We start from the raw sequence: 25,006 nt of genomic DNA, 5'->3' as shown, positions 1-25,006 counted from the left end.
AGAGCCTCTTGATGAAAGTGAAAGAGGAGAGGGAAAATGTTGGCTTAAAGCTCAACATTCAGAAATGAAGTTCATGGCATCCGGTCCCGTCACTTCATGGCAAATAGATGGGGAAACAATGGAAACAGAGGCTGACTTAATTTTGGGGGGCTCAAAAATCACTGCAGATGGTGATTGCAGCCATGAAATTAAAAGACACTTACTCCCTGAAAGTAAAGTTATGACCAACCTAGACAGCACATTAAAAAGCAGAGACATTGCTTTGCCAGCAAAGGTCCATCTAGTCAAGGCTATGGTTTCTCCAGTAGTCATGTATGAATGTGAGAGTTGGACTATAAAGAAAGCTGAACACATATAAACCCTTGGCTTATTCATATCAATGTTTGGGAAAAACCACTACAATATTTTAAAGTAATTAGCCTCCAACTAAAATAAATAAATTAAAAAAAATAAAGCTGAGCACAGAAGAATTGATGCTTTTGAACTGTGGTGTTGGGAAAGACTCTTGAGAGTCCCTTGGACTGCAAGGAGATCCAACCAGTCCATCCTAAAGGAAATCAGTCCTGGGTGTTCACTAGAAGGACTGATGTTGAAGCTGAAACACCAATATTTGGCCACCTGATGTGAAGAGCTGACTCATTTGAAAAAACCCTGATGTTGGGAAAGATTGAAGGCAGGAGGAGAAGGGGATGACAGAGGATGAGATGGTTAGATGACATCACCGACTCAATGAACATAAATTTGGGGAGGCTCTGGGCATTGGTGATGGACAGGGAGGCCTGGCGTGCTGCAGTTCATGGGGTCACAAAGAGTCGGACACGACTGAGCAACTCAACTGAACTGAATTGTATTTTAATTTTTAGGTTGACTCATAATTCTATCCTTTTGAGGACATTCTTAACTGTGAATGCTAGCCTACAATATCCACCTCAGTTTTATGCCACCCAAAATGAGATAATCTTTTCACTGAAGACAGTGACCATATATTTGAGTAAAAAGATATGCAGGCAGAGGACTTTAATATGTCCTTAGGCATCTCCCCCCAGATACATGGATTTATCAGCAATACCCTTTATAAATGGTCATGATAGAAATCATTCCATCCGATAGTATAATCACACAGCCCAAATTTCTTCAAATATAAGAAATTCTGTCAAATAACTTTCTAAAATCTTGACAGTCTTTAACATAACTCTGAATACTATTAAAAATAATATATTCATCTGGCATGACTTAATCACAAAATTTCATGCTGTCAGTTCTTTAAATCCTTGTAGATATACCATTTTATCAGTTTATAATATTTTCTGTCACAATATCAAGCTCACTGGCTCATAGGTGTCACTAACTTTATCCTTTTTTGAAAATCAGGACAATATATGCTAATCTTTATCATTCCCTCTAGCTGTATTTGACATATTTTTTCATACATCACTAACACTGGTTTATCAATTTCATCTGAACTCAATAAAAAATCGATAAGCTCTTCATTTGACTCTATGAACAAATATTTGAACAGGAAATGTCTGAGAACAGAGCCCTTTGATGTCACCAGATCACACAGCCTTTGGGGATAGACTTTCATATCTAAGTTCAATCAATCAAATGTTTCAATTAACTAGGCTTCAGGTCATTGACTTTCAAACTTTTTGACAATGAAGTTACACTAAGAAATATACTTTTCATTGGCCTCTCTCCTGTTCCCTTTTACACAAACACGTACACACATACATGCAGAACATGTGTAATCTTACTATATATTTTCCTTCTGTTGTAGAAAAAGCTGCACCCTAAGCCCATCAAATTGATTTTATGGCTTACTAATGAGCAAGTCACAATCTATGGTTAGAAAAACACTGCTTCTAAATATCAATTGTGCATGTTTTTCTGACTGAACCTGATATAACACTAATTATCCATGTAAAGCTGACTTGAATTTCTCTCAGCCAAGATTATCTAGACTATGCTGCAGTAACAAACAACCTCAAAGTCTCACGGGCTTAAATTACAGTGATTTACTTCTCAGTCTTCATGTATATGGAAAGTTTCTAGGTTATCCTCATATAAGGAACCAAGTTGAAGCAAGTTCCATCTCTGTGTTACCATTATTGCCAAGTAGGAAACAGAAATAGGACATATTTCTCTTAAGTTCTCTAAGTTTTCAATTGGAATTGACACTGTGACTTACCCACTCCCATTTTATTTGCAAAAGAAATCATGTTGACACCCTCATATCAAAGAGATAACTATTTTAACTTACTGTATATCTAAATGGAGGAGAAATAAAATCATCATGAACAGTCCTAATGGCTTCCACAATCCTTGTAATTACTGCTGATGATAAATACTTACTTCAGTGTTTCCCATCCAATCAAGATATCAGGCTCTAAGGCTAGGATGCTTAGGTGATGCTCAGTGTTCTGAGTAGAATCTGACCCTGCCTTCCATGTTTTGCCTTCTCCGTTATTTCTTTTGCTCACCTCTGAGATGGGTTTTAAATAATTATACCTTGGAGGTTGGAAAGTCGGTGGTCATTATATGACAGATTCTCTTTTAATACAGACTGATAGTCTTTTTGATGACATGAATTTCTCAAAAAAAATAATTTCCTATCTATTTATAATAGTCAGATGTATATGCAAATCATGACATCTATTGTTTTGTTTTTAACATAATTTTTATAAGTGTATATATTTGCTTTTTCCACACCCCCCACCACTATATGTCTCACTTTCTTTAACACATGGTGACTTTTAATCTCTTTTCTCTGATCGATATTCTTTCTCCAATTAAAAGGATTTTCTGGTTGCAGTGTTGTAACTGGGCCTTTACTCGGAGAGTAACTTAACTTATGGGTTTTAACAATGGGTGTGAGAGCCATATTCTTGGGTTGATCCTCCTCACAAGGCTTAGTGTTAATAGGTCTTTGCTGCTCAAGAGCTTCCTCGGTTTCATCTGTTTCCACTGGAGTTGAAAAGCACTTATTTTTCTAACCTTGTGAAAATCTGAACTCTGGACTCTCTCTAACTTCCTTCATTTCTGCTTATGAACCAGCCAATACTTTGTTGTGCTTCTCTCATTTTTGGTAATGCCTTGTCAAATGTAACCAAGATTAACCCTAACACATACTGGCGTTTTGTTTCCCAGCCTCCTCTCCAAGAAGTCCAGGTTCATTAGATAGACGTGTTTTCCTTCCGAATTATTGCAGGCAGCAGGTTGACCAGATATTCTGTGACTTTATAACATAGGTCACTGGCTTTCCAGATTGCAACAATAATTTCTTTACTGACTGTCAACTGAACAGTAAGTAAATGCTATGTATGTAAGTGCAACTTAGGTTCATGTTGTAAAGGAACTCTAACACGGGGACCAATTTCTGAATCATTCAGTAATGACCACATTAGTCTACAGTGGCTTAGAACCACAACAATTCATTTTTCACTCATGCTACATGTCCAGTGCATATCAGCTGAGGACTCTGCTTTGGTTTTCCTCTTCCAAATACCAGGTCAAATGGAGTCCAGCTCATGTTTCCTAATTGCTAAGGCAGGAAAAGGGAGACGTGAAAATTGTGTACTGAATCTTAAAACTTTTGCCTAATTTCAAAGTTGCTAATTCCAAAAGTGGTAAGGAAATGAAATTATAGTATATCCCCAAAAGGAAGACTTATAAAATATTTGTGACTTTAATGACTTTATATGTGTGCTTATGTGTAGATACATGTTAAACACTGCATATACTTTTTCACTTAATTCTCTAAATAATTGTCTAAATTGAATATCATCATCCATTTTTTTGTCACGTGGAAACTGAGACTTGGCCTAGAAGACACATTAGCAAGTGGCCAAACTAAACATTGAAACTGGATTTATTTGTCTCTGGCGCTGGTGCTCTTAGTCACCTGGATAGAGTGAATAAAGCACAACTAAATTTTAGAGCCATCAGACCCTACCTTTTCTCTCTGGAGATACTACTTATCTCCTGTAAGTGTTTGATGCTAAGTCCTTATCTTCATTCTTTTCCAAATATCTTCCCAAATGTTACTGCTCACATCCCCTCTCCCAATATAGTATTAATGATATTGGGCTAAAAGGTATTGTAACAAAAAGATCCTAAGGCATTTATCAGTGTAATAGATGTTTATTTCTCATTCATGTAATAGTACATGAATGTACTATTCCTGTACATTTTGTTCCTGTTTATAAAGTGGCTATCCTTTAGACGTTGATTTAGGGGTCAAACTCTCATACTGTGGCCCTAGAGTACTAGGTGCCATCTGTATTTTGTGGGAGATGCCTCAGCCAGAAGTTTTAGATATCAATTCTCTTTATATTCTATCAACAAATATTAATCATATGGTCATATCCAGCTAAAACAGAAGCTAGAAAACATAGTACTTACATGGCAATTGCTTCCTAGCTATGACTCTTTGGTGATAGAAGAGAATAATAGATTTTTTTGGATAGTTAACCCTCTCTAACACTCACACATACATAGAAATGGACATGCACATGCAAACACACACACGTATGTACTCACACATTCTGTACCATCAAAATATGCCTCCAAGGAAGTCCTGATATTAATAATGTATATTTTATTCAATATATCTTCTGAAAAGTTTTCCATGGGAAGATTTTATATTCAAATTTTAGATACATTTTTCAAAACCTCTATCAAATGAGGCCCCATGGCTTCCCTGGTAGCTCAGCTGGTAAAGAGTCCACCTGCAACACAGGAGACCCAGATTCAATTCTTGGGTTGGGAATATCCCCTGGAGAAGGGAAAGGCTACCCACTCCAGTGTTCTTGGGCTTTCCTGGTGGCTCAAATGGTTAAGAATCCACCTGCAATGTGGGAGACCTGGGTTCGATCCCTGGGTTGGGATTGGAGAAGGGAATGGCTACCCTCCAGTATTCTGGCATGAGGTCACAAAGAGTCATATATGACTGAGCGACTTTCACTTTCATGGTCAAGAAATTTGGGAGGTGCTGGTTTAGGAAAGATTCCCTGGAGGAGGGCATGGCAACGCACTCCAGTATTCTTACCTGGACAATTGCATGGGCACAGTAGCCTGGCAGGAGAGTGTCCATAGGGTTGCAAAGAGTCAGATATGACCGAAGTGACTTAGCATGCATGCATGAATGGTTTAAAGAAAGGAAAACAGATTTTTTTCCCCCAGAATCTTTCTCACAACTTTTAAACGTGTTAATGCAAATTTCATATCTTTAAGCAACGAATATGATATTTAGCTTTTCCCCAAAATAATTGACCGCAAAACTCCTAGAATCATTTTTGTCATTTAAAGTTACTAGGGTGTCTAATGTATCCAATTTTAGAAACACCAGTTTAGAGGAGTTTAGAACTCCTATTTGAGCTTAAGTACGTTAAGACTTGGTTCTCAGCCTTGAAATGCTAGTGTAAAAGGAGAGACTTCTCCACCTATATGTAAAACTAATATTCTGTAAACTTGGGTCTGCTGTCTTGCATTAGATCACTCTGGAAAGAGGTACCTCAGAGCCCTGACTCTCTCAACTGCAGAATACCTTCTGCTCTGACAGATGGGGGCCTGACTAGCTATTGTTGCCATCAATACAATGCTAATGTGAATTCTCTTTACAGCTTTGAACAGTGTTCTTTTATAGCACCAAAGCACTGGTCTTAGACCCTGAGGAGTGCTACCAAAGAAGTGGATGTCCTCATTTCTGTGAGGTCTCCACCCGGTTCTGTGCTCCCTGTCTGGAGCCAGATAATAAAAATAATCCCAAAAACAAACAAAAGGATTTTGCTTGCTGGCCAAATTTCAGATCAATAGTGCAGTTGGGAAGGAGCCAAGATTCAGAAGCTTGCCTGGTGAGAGAGGCTGCAGATCATTAAAGATGAACAGAGCCATAAAACACCAACACAATTGGCACAACCAATTGCAGTGCTTTTGGCAGGCTCTGCACAGAGGCCACAGATTGAGTGTTCCTGGGAACTGGCACCGCCTTCTCCACAGACAGGGTGGGTGAGGCCCTCACAAGTCACCTGCGAGGTAGGCTGGGCAGCCACTTGAGGAAGCTCTCTTTGGCCCTCTGGGTAACTGAGGCTGTAGGTTGCCTGGCGCTTGGGAGCTGTGCGCTTGTCAAAAACAATCCGTTTCCACAGCAGCACTTAAGCACAAAGGCCTAGGGTCCATTCACACTTGTCAGGCCTGAAAAGAGTTGGCAAATAACAGTTTCACGTCTTAAAGCAATTGTTAGAAATCATAGCTTATAGCCTATACTAGTCTTTAACACATGTTATTATCAATTTGCTAGAAAATGGCAGTCTCCAGGTGGGGGTAGGTTATTTCTCATTTCTCAAAATAAATGTATGAATGAATATATAAATGAACGAGTAAAATCTGTTCTGAAGCTGAACTTTAATAGATATAGAGATTAAAAATTCGTACTTGTTAGGTCTGGTTGGTACACTTGACTTTAAGCAAATATTAAACTTCAAAATTAATTATTAATATACAAAAATATATGACAGGTTGTTTTCTTTACAAAGGAATTTACCACAAAATTAATTTTTAAAAATTGAGGTACAATTTATATAGAGGAAAACATGCAGATCTTAAGTGACCAAACTGATGAATTTTGACAGATATAGACATCCATGTAACCAACACGCAAATCAAGATATATGCCATTTCTTAAGGCCATTTGCAGCAAAGTGGATAGACATAAAGATTGTCATACTAAGTCAAGTAAGTCAGATGGTGAAGGAGAAACATCATGTGACATCTCTTACATGTAGAATCTAAAAAGAAATGATACAAGTGAACTTACTTACAGAACAGAAAGAGAATGAATTTATGGTTGCTGATGGGGAGGGGTGGGGGAAAGGATAGTTAGGGAGTTTGGGATGGACATGTATATACACTACTATGTTGAAGATGAGTAACCAACAAGGACCTACTGTATAGTCCATGGAATTCTGATCAATGTTATATGGCTGCCTGAATGGGAGGGGAATTTGGGGAAGAATGGAAACATGTGTATGTATGGCTGAGTCTCTTCACTGTTCACCTGAAACTATCATAAAATTGTTAATTGGCTGTAACCCAATACAAAATAAAAAGCTTTTTTAAAAAATAACTAAAAAGGAAAAAAGGTTCTTAAATCCAGCAAAATCATATTTTAAAAATAAAGAGAAAGTATATTCCAAATTATAAAACAAGCAAAAAACAGAAAATAAAAATATAGGCCATTTCTATGATCCCAGAAAGTTTTCTCACACCACTTTAGAGTAACTTTATCCTTACCCTACCACATTAACTTATATGCAGAGTACATCATGAGAAACCCTGGGCTGGAGGAAGCACAAGCTGGAATCAAGATTGCCGGGAGAAATATCAATAACCTCAGATATGCAGATGACACCACCCTTATGGCAGAAAGTGAAGAACTAAAGAGCCTCTTGATGAAAGTGAAAAAGTTGGCTTAAAGGTCAACATTCAGAAAATTAAGATCATGGCATCCAGTCCCATCACTTCATGGCAAATAGATGGGGAAACAATGGAAACAGTGGCTGACTTTATTTTTCTGGGTTCCAAAATCACTGCAGATGGTGATTGCAGTCATGAAATTAAAAGATGTTTACTCCTTGGAAGGAAAGTTATGACAAACCTAGACAGCATATTAAAAAGCAGAGACATTACCATGCCAACAGAGATTTGTCTAGTCAAGGCTGTGGTTTTTTCCAGTAGTCATGTATGAATGTGAGAGTTGGACTATAAAGAAAGCTGAGCGCTGAAGAATTGATGCTTTTGAACTATGGTATTGGAGAAGACTCTTGAGAGTCCCTTGGACTGCAAGGAGACCCAACCAGTCCATCCTAAAGGAGATCAGGTCTGGGTGTTCTTTGGAAGGACTGATGTTGAAGTTGAAACTCCAATACTTTGGCCATCTGATGCAAAGAGCTGACTAATTTGAAAAGACCCTGTTGCTGGGAAGGATTGAGGGCAGGAGAAGAAGGGGACGACAGAGGATGAGATGGTTGAATGGCATCACCGACTCGATGGACATGCGTTTGGGTGGACTCCAGGAGTTAGTGCTGGACAGGGAGGCCTGGAGTGCTGCAGTTCACGGGATCACTAAGAGTCAGACACAACTGAGTGACTGAACTGAACTGAATCCTACCACAGGCAATCATTTTGGTTTCTTTCCCTGAACATTTCCTTCCCTGTACACATTGTCTGTTTTAACCTTAATGTATTGGAATGATATAGATGCACTCTTTAATATCCAGCTTCTTTATTTCTTTAGTTTTGTGAGATTTATCTGTTACTGAGTATTATCAGATTTCTTTTTTATTGTTGTGTAGTATTCCATTGTATGAATGTATCTCTTTTTGATGGACACTTGAATTGTTTCCTGGTTTGATTTGTTAAAAACAATGTTGTTAAAAATTATTTTATTTATTTATTTTTAATAAGATATAATTGACATATAATGTATTCTTTTAAGGTATATGAAATAATGATATATGTCTAAACTATGAAATGATTACTGTGTAAGTTTAGCTAACATCCACTACCACATGCATAGTTACCATTTTTTTAATTTGTGATAAGAACATTTGAAAATATTCTTATACAAATCTCCTTGCTAAAATATATTTTTATTTTTCTTAGGTAAAAACCTAGGAATAGAATTCCTGCCTCAGAGGGTAAGTATGTGTTTAACTTTCAAAGACAAATGGTTGGATGTATGAGAGTTCACATCTATCTATAATCTCACTAATGTTTCTAGTAGTCAATTGTAGCAATTCCACCAAATGTGAATTTTAGTATGCATTTTTCTGACAACCAATAATGTTGAGCATTTTTTATGTGCTTATTGATCATTCAAGTATTTTCTTTTTTACTGTAACATTTTCTTTAAAAGACTTATATAAGAAATATATATATATATATATAATTTTTCAGCATCTCTGTCACATATTAGGCACTCTAGAAATGTTCACTAACTTAAATGGAAGGCTTTTTTAGTATTTTCAAAACCTGATGTGATTTTGAAATTTTATTTGTGTAAATATTTATCAGTATATACACTGAGACATTTTGATGAGTGAGTTTAGCAGTAGGTATACTCTCTGCCATTCATGCCACAATCAAAATGGATTCACTCAGTATATTGATTGGTCCAAGTAATACATGGCACGAATAAATTCATAGCAAGACTGTCACTGGAGCAGTGGAGGAGTCAATATATATTTAACATAGAATAGAGACGAAAGAAAATGAAGTTCATTATGAAAGATCTAAATCCAAGCCCAGGCTCTGCAATTTGCTAACTGTGTGAATCACTTAACCTCCCTGAGTTCCAGCTAATCATCTGTATAATGAGTATGAAAATAACATCTCTTAGAGATCTGTTGCATAAATGTGAAGAAACATAAGCATGAGCTTGCTCAGGAGAAACATTGTTCTGAAATACAAAGTATATGAAGAATTCTCATGCTTATCTGACTACATGCTCCTGGAAAGCATAAAGACTGAGAGACTCCAAAATTATCTAGAGTGCTACACATAGTATAATGTTTTTATTTATTTTTATTATATAAGTTTCAGGTGTCTAATATTATAGTTCAACATATGCATTCATTACAGAATGATCTCCACCACAAGTCTAGATACCATCAACCATACAGTTACCAATTTCACCCACCCCCAATTCCCTTCCTCTCTGGTAACCGCTAATCTGTTCTCTGTATCTATGAGGGGATTTTTTTGTTTGTTTATTTTTTATTTTGTTTGTTCCTTTTCTTTGGACTCGACTTTTTGCGGTTCCATACACATTTTAGAATTATTTCTTCTAGTTCCAGGAAATATGCCATTGGTATTTTAATAGGAGTTGCATTGAATCAATAGATTGGTTTGGGTAGTATGAACATTTTAACAATATTAATTCTTCCAGTCCATGAGCATGGAATATCTTTCTATTGTTTACGTGTCTTTCTCAGTTTCTTTTATTAGTGTCTTATAGTTTTCAGTGTACAGATCTTTTGCCTTCTTGGTTAAATTTATTCTGAAATATTTTATTCCTTTTGAGGCAATTTTAAATGAGACTGTTTTCTTAATTTCTCTTTCTGATAGTTTGTTATTAGTGTGTAGAAATGCCATAGAGTTCCGTATATCATTTTTTTTCCTCTAACTTCACTGAAATCATTTATTAGTTCTAGCAGTTTTTTGTTGGCATCTTCAATGTTTTCTCCATATGATATTGTCATCTGCAACTAGAAAGAGTTTTACTTCTTTCTTTTCAATTAGTATTCCTTATATTTCCTTTTTGGCCTAATTGCTATGGCTAAGACTTCCAATACAATGTTAAATAAAAGTGGTGAGAGTGAATCAACTTGCCTTTTTCCTGATCTTAGAAGAAAAACTTTCAGCTATAACCTATTGAGTGTGATATTATTTGTGGGTTTGGTATATGTGGCCTTTATTATATTGAGATATATTCACTTTACACTCACTTCATTGAGATTTGTTTTTTAATCATCAATGAATGTGAAATTTTGTCAAATGCATTCTCTGCATCTACTGAAGTGATCACTTTATTTTTATCTTTCATTTTGTTAATGTGATGTATCACATTGATTGATTTGCAGATGTTGAACTATCCTTGCAATCCCGGAAATAAATCCCATTTGATCATGTTATGCAAACCTTTTAATGTATTGTTGGATTTGGTTTGGTAGTATTTTGTTGAGGATTTTTGCATCTGTATTCATGAAGAATATTGGCCTGTTGTGGCAGGATCACAGTTGCTGCTGCAGTGTGCTGGTGGGCGGAGGTAGCCCCTGGAATGCCTGGCAGGCAGCCACCGCAGCTGCTGGATAGGAGTGGGTGGGATTATCACCTGGTCAGCTGGGGCTGAGGTAGGCAGGGCTCTCAGCAAAGAGTGCCCGCTGATTCTAACAAATTAGATTGAGATTTCTAAAATGGATTCCTTCAGAGATGGCATTAACAAGGAAGCCTGAGGTTGATAGAATGACTCCCACCAGTGTCTAAGTTCTCCAGGCAAAAATACTGGAGTAGGTTGTCATTCCGTTCTCCAGAGGATCTCCCTGATCCAGGGATCGAACCCAGGTCTCCCACATTGCAGGCAGACTCTTTACCACCAGGGAAGCCCCAAAGTTCATAGGGAGCACCCCAATTCTTCCTGTCTCTCCAGGAGATGCTTCAGGATTAGTAAGTGGGTCGCCTCCAGCTGTAGTCCATCTGCTTTTCAAGGTGCTGTTTTTGTGCTTCTTTTCAAGTCAAGTTAAGGTGGTGCATGAGACCTTTAAGAGTGGGTTTTCCATTCCCTATAGTTCTATACGTTGTCTGGTGGTTTTCTAAGCCAGATGTTTGGAGGGAAGAAGGGCTTGTCTCTCCTGTGCAGGATCCTAGATTTGGGGGCTTCATGTGGAATTCAAATCCCTCACTCTTCAGTAAAATAACTCTACCTTTGTGATCCTCCCAAGCTGTGGATCACTGCGATTGAAGGGTGGATTTTCCCTTTACAAGCTCATATCTCTATTTCTCCAATCTGTCTTCATGCTGTCCTTTGTTGTGGAGATTCTATTTACCCAATTTTCAGGTCCCTTTCAGAGGAAATTACTCCATTTGTAGTTGTAGATTTGTTTATTCTATGGGAGGAGGTGAGTTCAGGATCTTCTTTTACACCTTTCTAAACCCTCCAGTGTCATGCTTGTGAGAACAGGACAGTGCGGACTATTTTCTACCAATGAAGACTATATTAGATCTGTTAGGTACAAGTTAGTTTTGGTAAATCAGACAAGGCTATTTAATTAAAAGCAAGCATTTTTAAAATTAACAAAGCCTACAGAAAACATGTAGTAGTTAGTGCACAAAGCTTATATATGATGGAGCCCAAACATAAATAGTACATAAATACACCATTGGAACTATGGTCACTGACTCAAATCTTGTTTTCGGCTGAAGAGTACACTCTCTTGAATTACCACTTAAAAGCTCCTTCCTTGCAAATTTTTTTTCATGAAAGGAACACAAGCTTGCTTCACAGGCTGGAAAAATGTTGATACCAATTACTTTCCACAATGTTATTGTTGCAAAGCATAATCCATATTTTAGCACTCATCTTTTAAAAAAATCCCCTTGTTATAATTTCTGTTCCTCTGATGAATAAATTCACCTTTGTTTATGTAATGAAACAAAAATAAAATAATAAGATTAAATTTTTATGATTTATCTACTGAAAGCAAATTTAGATGAATCACATACTTGATTTAACATTTTGATCATTATAGCATCACCACAAATGTTTTTTCTCAGTTTATGAACATTTCTTCTTCTAACAAATGTATTAAGATGCAGCTCTAAACTATATATTGGTTTTTGTTAGATTTATTTTTCAGATATTTTTGTTCATATAATAAAAAGCACAGTAAAGTGTTTTAATTATAACTAGATCATAATTTAAATATTTATATATACAAATGCACATACATATAAATTTAGCATGTGCTATCATAAATTCTATTTCTTTAAGATGTATGCATCTAGATGTTTTTATTTGTTTTTCTTTTTTTTCCTACTCCAAAAAATTTTCTAGCCATGAATGCAAACAAAGCAAAACAAAATTGTGTGTGCCTGAATTTTTTTCACCTATTATAAAGAATTAAGAGACAATGCCGCCGCTGAGTCACTTCAGTCGTGTCTGACTCTGTGCGACCCCATCCCTGGGATTCTCCAGGCAAGAAGACTGGAGTGGGTTGCCATTTCCTTCTCCAATGCATAAAAGTGAAAAGTGAAAGTGAAGTCGCTCAGCCATGTCCTATTCTTTGCAACCTCATGGACTGCAGCCTACCAGGCTCCTCCGTCCATGGGATTTTCCAGGCAAGAGTGCTGGAGTGGGGTGCCATTGCCTTCTCCGTTAAGAGACAATGGAGAGGGGCAAATCAGGTACATGAAGTACCCTGCATACAAACCTTCAAATTGCAAACTTTCAAAGATGTGAACATGCGTTCCATCAATGTCAGGCTTGACTGAAGTTGCCACTTGCCTTTCATCTCTTGTTGCTGATGATCCTTCAGCTTTACCATCTCTCACCTGCTCTCTCTACTCCAGTCAGTAACTCTTCTTGGCTGTTCACTTGATGCCAGCCCCTGTATGCCAGCTGTCATACAGTGCTACTATAGTTTCCAAGGTACTGTGAGATTTAAAATGTTTTCTTTGTTTTTCATGTTTGCTTGTTTTTTATATATTGTGTGAAAAGTATTATAAACCGATTACAGTACAGTACTCTATAACCAATTGTGTTAGTTGGATCTGTAGGCTAACTTTGTTGTACATGAACAAATTGGACTTATGAATGTGCTCTCAGAAAGGACCTCATTCATATGTAAGGAACTTATTTTAATTGTCTCTGTTCTGAAAGTAGATAATGTAGTATGGCTCAAAATTTCATGTAATTTAATGGTAAATTTGCATTTTCCTTGTGTATCTGATACTCAGGGGGGTTCTTGTTGTTCAGTCGCTCAGTTGTATCTGACTCTTTGCAACCCCATGGACTGCAGCACACCAGGCTTCCCTGTCCTTCACTGTCCCTCCCGGAGCCTGCTCAAACTCATATCCATTGAGTTGGTGATGCCACCCAACCATCTCGTCATCTGTCATTCCCTTCTCCTCCCGCCTTCAGTCTTTCCCAGCATCAGGGTTTTTTCTAACCAGCTGGCTCTTCACATCAAGTGACCTCTATTCATAGTTTATATAATGTTTTAAGAGTATTATGTTATTTAAACCACTTTTGTATTGCTGAAAAACACACACTGACATTTGGAAATCAAAATCATATTTTACAATCATTTAGGTGGTTTACTGTTTTAAAGAACTCTGCTTAATTCTGCCATTAATCATATCAATATTTTGAAATCCAAATTATTTCTCCCTAATTTATCTTAAATTTGGAAACCTTGAGTTCTTGTAAAATTTGTATAAAGTGAGTGCTGACTCTAAATCTTCTTTCTTCCATGTTGTCCAATAAGCTATATTTGTATCATTGACATATGCAACATTGTATAATTCTTTATACTACTCAAGAAATAAATAGTATCCATTAGCTGCTGAGTACATTTATTGCTGCTCTTCTAAAATTGGATTTGTATCTTGTATTTCTGGGAGGAAGAGTCAGAGTAGTAAAATTAGCTAGAATTGGGTGAAAATTATATCTATTTAAGCCTTGTTTAGGGCTTCCCCGGTGGCTCAGATGGTAAAGAATCTGCCTGCAATGCAGGAGACCTGGGTTTGATCCCTGGGTTGGGAAGATCCCCTTAGAAGGAAATGGCAACCCACTCCAGTGTTCTTGCCTGGAGAATTCCATGGACAGAGGAGCCTGGCAGGCTACAGTTCATGGGGTCCCAAAGAGATGGACATGACTAAGTGACTAACACTTTCACACTTTCAAGCCATGTTTAATCTTGTTGATATGTTTTAAAGCATGTAGAAAATGTCATTTGAAAATTTAGTCAGATTGGATCCCAGCTTCTAAATGTAGCCCAGAATTAAAGAATTAAGATTAGCAGGCACACTGAGGCCTCCATAAATTTCACTGAATTTTCCTCTCATATTCTCAGTTACTCAAGAGATAGCACAATGTATGACAAAACCTATAATGTATGACAAAACCCACTAAAATGTTGTGAAGTAATTAGCCTCCAACTAATAAAAATAAATGAAAAAAAAAAAAGAGATAGAAGGAGGTAATTTGTGGGGCAGTCTGCGAATATGGGAAAGTGAAAGTGAAAGTCACTCAGTCATGTCCAACTCTTTGGGACCCATGGACTGTACAGTCCATCGAATTCTCCAGGCCAAAATACTAGAGCAGGTAGCTTTTCCCTTCTCCAGAGGATCTTCCCAACCCAGGGAGCGAACCCACATCTCCCACATTCCAGGCAGATTCTTTACCAACTGAGTCACAAGGGAAGCCCAAGAATAAGGTATGGATAGTACAATTAAGAAATTAAAATATCAAGAGACAGCTTAGGCTAGGTTCATCTATCCACTTAAAGGCATTTGTTGACCCAGGTGAGGAACAGAAATATTTGAGAATTTGCATCTTACCTAACAGATGTTAGTCTGAAAGAAATAGGGGTGGAAGCAATGCAAAGGGCCTGGGACATTAACCCATGGTCAGAAGGAGAATCAGGTCAAGGTTTCTTAAAAGACAGATTCCTTCAGGAAGATGTTTATCAGTGTCATCAGCAGTATTCCACAGAAGCAAACACATATAAACAATGGATGTCAGGAAGCTTGAGCTATTCCAGTGAGTTATCTTGACATGAGCCTGGGTCCAGAATCAGAAAACAGGCCGATGTCTGAGTAGGCTGGCTAGCCAGTCTCTGGGCTGCAAAAATAAAGAATAGGATTCCAGGTCAGAATTATATACCAATTAGAGTACAAGCTCGCCAGGTCTGACCTTATTTGCAGGCTGTTTTCTTAGACATGCAAACCTTACCTTCATCTCAAGATTCCTATAAAAATCTGTTCTCATTTATCTAGACTATTTCTCTAACTTTTCCGTCTTTATATCTGCCCCAAATTTCCATACACCCACTCATTGTGCTATCAGAACTTGGCTTTGTCTCTTGATTTTGTTCTTTTGCCTTGCCCTAATTTAGATTTGGTTACTTAGCTCCAGCTTGTCTATTTCATGACTCACTCAGGATTCCTAGAGGTTGCTTTTTCTTGTTCCTAGACTCCATGCCAAGAAACTGCAACCAAAGTATTATACATCTTTGCTCAGATCTAGTTCTGGATGCCATCAACCCACCAAGCCTTTTATTTAAAGAAAAAAAAATTGATGGTGGATTTACCAATTTGGTTAGAACTGGCTCAGTTAAACTGAAGTGTAAATACATCAGCTAAATGTAAATACACCAGCTAAAGACTTCAAAAGGCAAAGATGAGAGTTTATGTGGTACAAAGAGCTTTATACACATTATAATGTATAACCCCTAAAACAGTAACGAGAGGAATTACTGTGTCTGTTTTGCAGGAGTGGGAATGTAAGATCAGACAAAATAAGTAGTTGAATATTGGTTATGAAGCTGCTAAGTTGTGAAGCTGGGTAAAAAAAACCCAGATAATTATTTCTTTTCTACTTCTTTGTGGAGATGAGGGTTCCTCATCTTTTGCTTTGGATTCTGGTAAATACTGAAACGAATTCTCTTAGAGTAGCATAAAGGGATGATCTGACATGTCCTCATCCCTTATCTTGTCTCCTTTTTTCTGTACCCTCAAACTGGTAAGAAGTTTGAGCAGAAAGAAGAAATAACAGTTCTCAAAACCATCCTTTCACTATTTAATCCCCTCAGTAAATTTATGAGGAAGTGACTGCTACCATTTTACAGAGCAGAAAACTGAGGATCAAAGAAGTAATTATTGTTCTTAAACACACAAGCCAGAAAGAAGTGGACAGGAGTCCAACTCAAGTCTGCTTCATTCAAAATCAGTATTGTTGGCAGTACACTGTGCTGCCTGCCTGCTCCCATGTCATACCTACCACCTTGGTGTAGTTCTTCAAAATCAAATCTTATGGTCTCTGGAGGATGCAATACTTTTTACAACATTTGCCCAGCAATTTCAAACACTTTGTAGCAATGGTTCTCAAATTATATGGTACATAAAAATCACCTGGGAAACCCATGGAAGGTGCAGATTTACCACATGACCACACTAGTAGAAACTGCAGTATGGGATAGAGGGAAGCATCGTCATAGGATCACAGGCATAATGAAGCAATAAGCAAATCTACTGTGTATATGGATGGCAGCCCCTTTCTATGTGGGTAGTTAATATCTCCAAACTTATAATGAGATATATAAACTGTGTTGAGTTAGGTTAACCTAGAACTCTTCAGCAGTACATTAGAGATTACAGAACTTCCTCTATTCAGCTGAATTCTTTTGTGAGTATATATAATTGTAAATTAAGACAGTGAGGGTCATGCCTAAATGCTTCAGAACTGATATGTTAAAGACTTAAGCCAAGTAATGCTTTTAACTGATTTTAATGAGAAAATAGGTGGTCACATCAAGTTAGTATACATTAATGAAATCTATTTTATAATAAATTTATCAGAACACGTACAAGTGAATCCTATTCATGAAAGTACTCTATAGGTTAATGTCTGATGAACAGTGAAATCTCTATACATTTTTGTTGAGTGAATATATTAAAGTATTAAATAAAAAAGGTCATGCATTTCTAATAGCTTTCAAACAACAAATATTTGGGGTCTCACTTTTTAGAATGTATTTTTGTGCCTGCAAATAAATATACTCTAGAAAACATTTTTTATGCCCAAGGATTATCTACCAGTTTGCTTTTTTCATATGATTCAAAATAACTTTTCTCAGTTTCGAAACATCGTTTAAACAAGAAAGCTTAGATATGTGTAAATGCACGTGTGTGTGTGTGTGTGTGTGTGTGTGTGGTAAATTCACACATCTCTGAGGGTGAATTTAAGATAAGGACATCCTTAAAGCATTTTAAGCAACTGAGCCAAATTGGAATAATTTTATAACATTTTAAAGAAACAATTATAAAAAAGACAATACTTTTAGGGACAAGTTCAGTTTCCTTTCTCTCTCTCTCTCTCTCTCTCTCTGTTGCTCTCTCTCTATCTCTTTATTCTAATTTCAGAGGCTCATGTGATCCTATATAAGGCTGTGTGTGTGCCTGCTAAGTCACTTCAGTAGTGTCCGACTCTTTGTGACCCTACAGAGCATAGACTACCAGGCTCCTCTGTATTCAAGGCTAACCACCCTTTATGTTCTTTGGTTCCACTAGGATCTTGCTTCTTCAGCAAGTCTTCCTCCTGAATATTTAATTTTCACTTCTTTCTGGCTACTTTCCATAGACTCACTCTTTATCTCTTTTACTCTTCTTAATCAAGATTCTTGATAAAAAGACATATAGAAACTATGTCTACATTTTTACCTTCCATTCACACTTCAAGCAGATGCAGTCTGAATTTATTTCTTCCAACAGTTGACATAGCCAATGGACTTTGGCAGTCCTCCCCTACTTGATTGCCTTCTTGCATTTGATCCCTCTGACAGTTCCTGTTTTCTTTAACATTTCACTACCTTGGTTTCTGAAGCGAAGATATTAAGAAGTGGCAAAAATACACAGAAGAACTATATAAAGAAGATCTTAATGACCCAGGTAACCATGATGGTGTGATCACTCACCTAGAGCCAGATATTTTGGGGTGTGAAGTCAACTGGGCCTTAGGAAGCATCAATACAAACAAAGTTAGTGGAGGTGATGTGATTCCAGTTGAGCTATTTCAAATCCTGAAAGATGATTCTGTGAAAGTGCTGCACTCAATATGCCAGCAAATTTGGAAAACTCAGCAGTGGCCACAAGACTGGAAAAAGTTGGTTTTCATCTCAATCCTAAAGAAAGGCAGGTGCCAAAAAATGTTCAAACTACCACACAATTGCACTCATCTCACATGCTAGCAAAGTAATGCTCAAAATTCTCCAAGCTAGGCTCTAACAGTACATGAACCGAGAACTTCCAGATGTTCAAGCTGAATTTAGAAAAGGCAGAGATCATACTGACATCTCTTGGATCATAGGAGAGCATGAGAATTTCAGAAAAACATTGACTTCTGCTTCACTGACTATGCTAAAGACCTTGACTGTGTGGATCACAACAAACTGAGGAAATTTCTTCAAGAGACTGGCATACCAGACCACCTAACCTGCCTCCTGAAAATCTGTATGCATGTCAAGAAGCAACAGTTAGAACCAGACAGGGAACAACAGACTGTCTCCAAATTGGGAAAGGAGTACATCAAGGCTGTGTATTGTCACCCTGCTTATTTAACGTATATGCAGAGTACATCATGCAAAATACCAGGCTGGATGAAGTACAAGCTGGAATCAAGATTGCCACGAGAAATATCAGTAACCTCAGATAAGGAGATGAACCCATGCTCATGGCAGAAAAGGAAGAGGAACTTAAAGAGCCTCTTGATGAAAGTGAAAGATGAGAGTGAAAAAGCTAGCTTAAAACTCAACATTAAAAAAATGAAGATCATGGTATTTGATCCCATCACTTCATGGCAAATAGATGGGGAAACAATGGAAACAATGACAGGCTATTTTGGGGGGCTCCAAAAATCCCTGCAGATGGTGACTGAAGCCATGAAATTAAAAGATGCTTGCCCCTTGGAAGAAAAACTATGACAAACCTAGACAGCATATTGAAAAGCAGAGACATTACTTTGTCAACAAAGGTCCGTCTAGTCAAAGCTATGGTTTTGTGTGGATGTGAGAGTTGGACCATAAAGAAAGCTGAGCACAGAAGAACTGATGCTTTTGAACTGTGGTGTTGGAGAAGACCCTTGAGATCCCCTTGGTATGCGAGAAGATCAAACCAGTCAATCTTAAAGGAAATTAATCCTGAAAGTTCATTGGAAGGACTGATGCTGAAACTGAAGCTTTAATACTTTCACTACCTGATATGAAGAACTAACTCATTTGAGAAGACCCAATGCTGGGAAAGATTGAAGGCAGGAGGAAAAGGGGATGGCAGAGGATGAGATAGTTGGATGGCATCACTGACTCGATAGGCATGAGTTTGAGCAAGCTCCAGGAGTTGGTGAAGGACAGGGAAGCCTGGGGTGCTGCAGTCAATGGGGTCGCGAAGAGTTGGATACTACTGAGCGACTGAACTGAACTGAACTGAGCCTTGGTTTCAGTGATACTGCTTATAGTTAGTCCTCCTCCCACCAGGTTTCTTTTTTACTCCTCTTACTGTCATTTGTACTAAACTGTATACCAACCGTAATGTTATGTATGCATGCTCAGTCGTGTCCAACTCTTTGTGACCCCATAGACTGTAGCCTGCCAGCCTCCTCTGTCCATGGGATTTTCTAGGCAAGAATACTGGAATGCATCACCATTTGCTTATCCTGGGGATCTTCCCAACCAGGGATCAAACTGGCATCTCCTGCATTGGCAGGCAGATTCTTTACCACTGAGCCACCTGGGAAGCCCCTCACCAACCATAATACCACTTGGTTTTTTCCAACTTCTCCCTTGATATATATATACATATATATGTATATATATATATATACACACACACACACATATATATATGTATATATACACATACAGACATACGCATGTATATATACACACGTACATATGTATACACAATATATAGACACTTTGGCTTGCTGAATCTTCTATCTCAAGAACAGTATATTATCAATCACCAAACAATTTAAATCCAGGGATTGATAGTGTTCATTTTTCATACCTTCTTGCTCATGCTTTAATCTGAAAGTGTGTATAATCATACATTAACTGAATTTGTATTGCCTTTGTATCCTTGATGTATCCTATGCTGAAATGCTCTTCTCTATCTTCCCTAACACTGCCAAGAGGTGGAAAAAAATGAGAATTCAAAGTCACGCACTGGCAGGTCTTTCCTCCCCAGCTGTCCCCAGCACTCTGTGATCTTCTTTCTGTCATGAAATCGTTTCAGGGGCTTCCCTAGTGATCCAGTGGTTAAGACAGTGTGCTTCCACTGCAGGGGGCACAGGTTTGATCCCTGGTCGGGGAGCTAAGATCCTACATGCTGCTCATGTTGGTTGAAAAAAAAGAAAAGAAATCTTTCCATATTCCCAGGCCCCTAAAATCCTGCAATCAAATTTCTTGTGCTCAGCTTTGTGTTTCCCCAACCTCTATAAACACCTCTCTCTCTAGTTCTTATTTACATATTAATATTTGTCCCCCCTTTTTTAGATTATCATCTTCTTAAGTAAAAGGATTATGTTTTACTTTTCTAGGTCTACCATAGAGCACTTTCTAGAGTCCCTATAAATGTCTATTTAATACATATTAAATTGTTGTTTTTCAGTTGTTCAGTTGTGTCTGACTCTTTGAGACCCCATAGACTGAAGTACTGAAGGCTTCCCTGTCCTTCACTATCTCCCAGAGTTTGCTAAGTGAATGTAAAAAATGATTTTTATTGAGAATTAAACACTAGAATTTGAATAAGGTATAAAAGTATAATCAATGATAAAACAAGCACTTAGTCTCTTTGATGACATTTATTGAACACTCAGTGTGTGCCATGAATATTGTGCATAGGAGTTAGACTGAGTAATAAGTCGTTGCATCTTTGCAACCAGATTTACCACACAAATAATTTGGGAAAAAATGCCAAGTCAAAAATAAAGCACATAGCTATTTAGAAGAGATCTTCCAGTGAATTATATCTGAAATATGCTCCTTGGAAATGAAAGAAAATTTTTTTCAATAAAATAAAAACCAAAGCTTTCCCCCCCATGATCCAATTTCCTTGATGTTTATGTTCACATCAATGGACGGGTCTCCACTTCATATTGTGATAAGTTAAATATGAATTTTTTGTTTCTTCAAAGATTCACATCATTTAAAATTCATTTAAATTTCATTCAAGGAAAATATTTTTAATAAAGTGGTATAACTCAATACTTTAAACAATTTATTTGTGTAAGGAGTATTTTAAGTTACCATTTGCAGTAATAATTAATTTAATTGAACATAGAAATATTATAGGTAAGTTAAATGTAAAAGGATGAAAAAAAATATGCCATGCAAACACTAATTAAAGGAAAACTATAGTGGCCACATTAATATTCCAGATAAAGTAGGTTTCAAAGTACAGAAAATTACCAGGGACAAAAAGCGTCATTACATAATTATAAAATGACCTGTTCACCAAGAACATACAACAACCATATGTGTGTACACACCAATAATAGAGTTTCAAAATATGAAAGCAAAACTAACAAAACTGAAGGGAGAAATAAGTAGAGTCCCAATTACGGTTGGAGAGTTGAACACCTTTTACTCAGTAATTGACAGAAACATTAAACATAAAATTAGCAAGTATGTAGAAAGACTGAACAGCACCATCAATCAATGGGACCTAATAGATATTTAAGGAATGTGTCATTCTACAAAAACAAATGCATGTTTCTTTAAGCAAACTTGGACTCTTCACCAAGATAGACCATATCATTGGTCAAAAAATAAATTTTAACAAAGTTTACAAAATTAAGATCACAGTAAAATGTTTTTGACCATAATGAAATCAAACTAGATGCCAAAAATTTTTTAAATGCTAAGAGAATTTCTATACATTTAGAAATTAGACACACATTTCAAAATAATCCATGAGTCAAAGAGGATGTCTCAAGTGAACTATATTGAAATATATATTGAAATAAGCATATGAAAATATATTGAGATAAGCATATGAAAATATATTGAAATAAGCATATGAAAAGATGCTCAACGTGAAATGTCATCAGGGAATTATAATTTTAAACAATAATGAAATGTCACTATTAATAAAAACTTATTAGAATGGTGAAAATCCAAAACACTGACAAAGACAAATGCCAGTAAAGAGGTGAAACAGAAACTCTAATTTATTCGTGGTAGAAATGCAAATGGTACAACCACCTTGGAAAATAGTTTGGCAGTTTCTTAAAAAACTTAACATACTCTTACCATGTGATCCAGAAGTCATACACTTTGGTATTTACCCAAAGGAGCTGAAAACTTGTGTCTATACAAAAACCTGCACAAGTATGTTTGCAGTAGCTTTATTTATAATTTCCAAAAACCTGAAGCGATCACAATGTTCTTCAATGGGGGAATAGGTAAACTGTGTAGGGAAAGAGGGATAAATAGGCTGAGCATAGAAGATTTTTATATCTCAGAAACTATTGTGTATAGTACTGTAATGATGAATATATATCTTTATACCTTTTTCACAATCCATAAGAATAAATCCTAATGTAAGTTATGGACTTTGGGTAATAATGATGCATCACTGTAGGCTCGTTGATTATAACAAATATACCACACTGTGTAGAATGGGGATAGTGGAGGATGCTGTGCATATGAGGGGTATATGATAAATCTTTGTATCGTCTATGTATTTTGCTATGAACCTAAAACTAGTCTAAAAAATAAAACTTAATTTTTAAAAAATAAAAGAGCTTTGTGTTTAAAGATAATTCTCTAAGAAGCTAGAAAATAAATTAATCAACCCAAAGTTGGAATATGCAAATAATAAAAATGAAACATGAAATTGATAAAAAAATTCATTAGAAAGAAATAAATCCAAATACTTATTCTCTAAAAATAACATTAAAATATTTCAAATGGAAGTTTCTCAAAAAATTTGAAATAGAACTACCATATAACCCAGCAATTCCACTTCTGGGTACTTATCTGAAGAAAACAAAATCACTAACTCAAAAAGAGATATGCACCTTCATGTTCATTGCAGCACTATTTACAATATCCAAGATGGGAACAACCTAAGTGTCCACTAATTGATGAATGGATAAAGAAAATGCGGTATATATGTATGTGTGTGTGTGTATTGAATATTTTTCAGCCATAAAAAGGAATATTTTTCAGCCATATATATTGCAAAATATAAATGGACCTTGAGGGCATTATGACAGTGAAATAAGTCAGACAGACAAAGACATATACTGTATGATCTTACTTATATGTGAAATCTAGAAAAAATAAAAAACAAGATTATAGAAATAGGAACAGATTGGTGGTTGCCAGAGGTGATGGGATTTGGGGTGGGGGTTGCCTAGGCAGTGTATAAAAGAAGTGAAGAGAGTCAAAAGGTACAAACATCCAGTTATAAAATAAATATCATAGGGACTATAATTATTAATATGGTACGTTTGAAGATTACTGAGAGAATAAATCTTAAAAGTTATCATGGTGAGAAAATTCTGTAACTATGTATGGTGGTAGATGATAACTAGATCTATTGTGGTGATCATTTTGCAATATATATACAAATATTGAATCATTTTGTTGTAACCTAAAACTAATTTAATGTTTTAAGTCAATTATGCATCAATAAAAATATTTAAGTAACCTCCTTACGCACTAGATTAAAAAGAAAAAAAAAGAATGAAAATATGCATAATCAGGAATGAGAAAGGAACTATAATCATAGATTACAATAATTACAAGAGTTAAAAAACAGAACTATGTTCAAATCTCTAACAATAAATTTTAAAATCTAGATGAAATAGATGGTTCCTTAGTATACCTTGGAGTAGGAAATGGCAGCCCACTTTGGTATTCTTGCCTGGAGAATTCCATAGACAAAGGAGCCTGGTGGGCTACAGTCCAAGGGATTACAAAGAGTTGGACACCACTGAGTGACTACCATTTTCACTTTTACACTTTAGTAAAATGTAAATTACTAGCAGTTAACCAAGGAAAAATATAAAAACTTAAATCAGTTATTTACCATAGAAGAGATTGGAAATGTAATTAAAATATAATCATTTTATAAAGTGTTAGGATGGAATGAAGCTGAAATTGAGCGGTTCTGTTAAGACCTACAAGACCCACAAGACCTTCTAGAACACCAAAAAAGATGTCCTTTTCATCATAGGGGACTGGAATGCAAAAGTAGGAAATCAAGAGATACCTGGAGTAACAGGCAAGTTTGGCCTTGGAGTACAAATGAAGCAGGGCAAAGGCAGAGTTTTGCCAAGAGATTATACTCCTTGAACAACACAAGAGACAGCTTTACACATGAACATCACTAGATGGTCAATACCAAAATCAGATTGATTGTATTCTTTGTAGCTGAAGATGGAGAAGCTCTATATAGTCAGCAAAAATGAGACCTGGAGCTGACTGAGGCTCAGATCATGAGCTCCTTATTGCAAAATTCAGGCTTGAACTGAAAAAGTAGGAAAAACTTCTAGACCATTCAGATATGTCCTAATTAAAATCTCTTATGATTACACAGTGGAGGTGACGAATAGTTTCAAGGGATTAAATCTGATAGACAGAGTGCCTGAAGTACTATGGTTGGAGGTTCATAACACTGTACAGGAGGCGGTGACCAAAACCACCCCAAAGAAAAAGAAATGCAA

This window comes from Cervus canadensis, chromosome 2 (assembly GCF_019320065.1).
Source record: "Cervus canadensis isolate Bull #8, Minnesota chromosome 2, ASM1932006v1, whole genome shotgun sequence".
Classification (NCBI taxonomy): Eukaryota; Metazoa; Chordata; class Mammalia; order Artiodactyla; family Cervidae; genus Cervus; species Cervus canadensis.
The sequence above is the reverse complement of the archived record's forward strand: the minus strand, read 5'-3'. Positions refer to the sequence as shown.